Here is a 3,580-nt window from a genome sequence, read left to right on the forward strand (position 1 = left end):
CCAGGGGAAGTGATAGGATTTACAATATGGAATGGGAGGAATTTAAGAACATGGTGGAAAGAAAATTCTGCCCTCCCAATGAGAAAGAACAGATAGCGAATAAGTTCCTAAACCTTAGAATGACTGGCGTAGATAGTAAGGGGTACACTACATTATTCTTTGAATATGCTAGAATAGTGCCAACCCTTGCATCACCTGAACCTATATTAATCTCCCATTACATTTGGGGATTAATTAGTGAGATTAGACATGTAGTCAAGGCAGCTAGACCTCAAACTATAGAAGAAGTTGTAGAACTAGCAAATACCTTGACAGATGAGTTAGTGCGTACTCGGGAAGAGGATCAAAGGAAGAACCTAGCTCAAAGACTTACCCAAGAATTTCGCTCTGGAAATTCCAACCGTGGGAAAAATATAGGTTCTACCTCTGCACCTTATTACAAGTATTGCAAAAGGAAGCATTCTGGAAGATGCTCCATATACTGCAACTTTTGCAAAATATCTGGACACAAGGAAGAAGACTGCAAGAACAAACCTAATAATAGGATATGCTACAACTGCGGAGAACAAGGCCACTTCAAGCCAAACTGTCCGAAACTAGCTCCAGCTACGAACAACAAGACTACTAAAAATGCTAGGGCATTTGTTCTTACTGCGGAAGAAGCTAAGATGATTCCGGACGTGATTGCTGGTACGTTTTTAGTTAATGATGTTTTTGCTAAAGTATTATTTGACTCTGGTGCGAACCAAAGTTTTATTAATACTTCATTTTGCAAACTTCTCAATCAACCATTAACTAAACTCCCACAAGAATGTCTAGTAGAAACAGCAAATGGGGAAACCATTAAGATTTCTAAAAGCTTGCAGGGAGCAAGAATACAATTTCTAAATCAAAAATTTATTGCAAACCTTTACCCAATGAATTTGGCAGGATTTGATGTTGTATTAGGAATGGATTGGTTAATAGCCAACAAAGCCAGTATTTTATGTGATCAAAAGTCATTCTAAGTAAATTCACCGAAGGGTGAAAAGATCACAATTAAAGGAGACAAACCATCTAGATCCACGAAATTCATCTCTGTAATGAAAACAACAAGTTATATAAGAAAAGGATCTTTAGTGTATTTGATTTCCATAATCATTAACACTAAAGGAAAAGAATTAAAAGATATTTCAGTAGTATCTCAGTTTCCAAATGTGTTTCCAGAAGAATTGCCAAGACTACCGCCGAACAGGGAAGTTGAATTCAGAATCCACCTGCTACCAGGAGCAGCACCAATCGCCAAAGCACTTTACCATTTGGCACCCGCAGAAATGCAGGAACTAAAGAAACAGCTAGACGAATTGTTGGAAAAAGGATTCATACAACCAAGTATATCGCTGTGGGGAGCACCGATTTTATTTGTTAAAAAGAAGGACGGATCAATGCGTATGTGCATTGACTACCGTGAATTAAACAAGGTCACGATTAAAAATCGGTATCCATTACCAAGAATCGATGATATGTTCGATCAATTGTAAGGAGCTCGATTTTTCTCCAAAATCGATTTACGGTCAGGATATCATCAATTAAAGGTACATGAAGAGGATATTCCTAAAACCGTCTTTAGAACAAGGTATGGCCATTATGAATTTACTGTCATGCCTTTTGGTTTAACCAATGCCCCAGCTGCATTTATGGACATGATGAACCGAATATGTAAGCCATATTTGGATAAATTCATAATTGTCTTTATAGATGATATTCTCATTTACTCTAAAAGTAAAGAAGAACATGCAAAGCATTTGCATGCGCTTTTAAGTTTATTGAGAAAAGAAAAGCTTTATGCTAAGTTTTCCAAGTGCGAATTTTGGATAAAACAGGTACAGTTTCTTGGACACTTAGTCAATCATGAAGGAATTCATGTGGATCCCACCAAGATCGAAGCAATTACCAAATGGAAAACCCCTGAGTCACCAACCGAGGTTAGAAGTTTCTTAGGATTGGCCGGTTACTATAGAAGGTTTATTCGAGATTCTTCTAGAATAGACATTCCCTTAACTAAGCTAACCTATAAATCTGTTAAGTTTGAATGGGGACCAAAACAGGAAGAAGCCTTTAAAGTTCTTAAGCAAAGACTAACCAATGCACCCATACTAGCGTTACCAGAAGGAACTGAAGACTTTGCAGTCTATTGTGACGCTTCTAAGTTAGGTTATGGATATGTATTGATGCAACGTCAAAAGGTTATAGCTTATGCATCTAGACAACTTAAGAATCATGAAGAGAATTATTCAACCCATGATTTGGAACTAGGAGCTATAATTTTTGCCCTTAAGATTTGGAGACATTACCTTTACGGTAGTAAGTTTACCATTTTCACAGACCATAAAAGTTTAAGGTATGTCTTTGGGCAAAAGGAACAGAATATGAGACAAAGACGCTGGATGGGAATACTTAGTGATTATGATTATAATATCCGGTATCATGCAGGAAAGGCAAATGTAGTAGCTGATGCTTTAAGTCAAAAGTATCATGAAAATCCAAAACGAGTGCGTTCTCTTAAATTAAATCTGCATATAGATTTAAATGAACAGATTAGAAAAGCACAAGAATCAGTAATCAAGGAAGATACTGAAAATCTGAAAGGAATGATTAAGGAATTAGAACAAGGAACAGATGGAATTTGGAGATTCCATAAGAAAAAAATGTGGATACCTAAATTAGGAAACCTACGTCACCATATACTAGAAGAAGCCCATAAGTATAAGTATACGATGCATCCTGGAAGTGATAAGATGTATCAAGACTTAAGAAAGAATTTTTGGTGGATAGGAATGAAAAAGGATATAGCAGCTTATGTTTCTAAGTGTTTAACCTGTTCACAAGTCAAAGCTGAACATCAGAAACCCTCAGGATTGTTGCAGCAGTTAGAAATGCCAGTATGGAAATGGGAATTGATAACAATGGATTTTGTTACCAAATTACCCAAAACAAGAAAAGGTAATGATACAATCTGGGTGATTGTAGATAGGTTAACTAAGTCAGCTCATTTCCTACCAATGAAGGAAACCTTCAGTATGGAACAATTAGCTAAGTTATATGTAAATGAAATAGTTTCATTACATGGAATTCCTTTATCAATTGTTTCTGACAGAGATAGCCGTTTTACCTCTCATTTTTGGACAAGTTTCCAAAAAGCAATGGGAACCAAGTTAAATCTAAGCACAGCTTATCATCCTCAAACGGACGGGACAAAGCGAAAGGACAATTCAGACAATGGAAGACATGCTTAGAGCTTGTGCAATTGATTTTGGAGGTAATAGGGACGATCACTTACCATTAATAGAATTTTCATACAATAACAGTTATCATACCAGTATCAATGCTGCACCATTCGAAGCACTTTATGGACGAAAGTGCCGAACGCCAATCTGTTGGGCAGAAATTGGAGAAAAGCAATTATCTGGACCTGAAATAGTACAAGAAACAACCGACAAAATTATTCAACTCAAGGAATGACTGAAAGCAGCACGTGATCGACAAAAGAGTTATGCTGATAATAGACGAAAGCCGTTGGAATTTCAGGTAGGAGACAAAG

Source organism: Helianthus annuus, chromosome 17 (genome assembly GCF_002127325.2).
Source record: "Helianthus annuus cultivar XRQ/B chromosome 17, HanXRQr2.0-SUNRISE, whole genome shotgun sequence".
NCBI classification, from domain to species: Eukaryota; Viridiplantae; Streptophyta; class Magnoliopsida; order Asterales; family Asteraceae; genus Helianthus; species Helianthus annuus.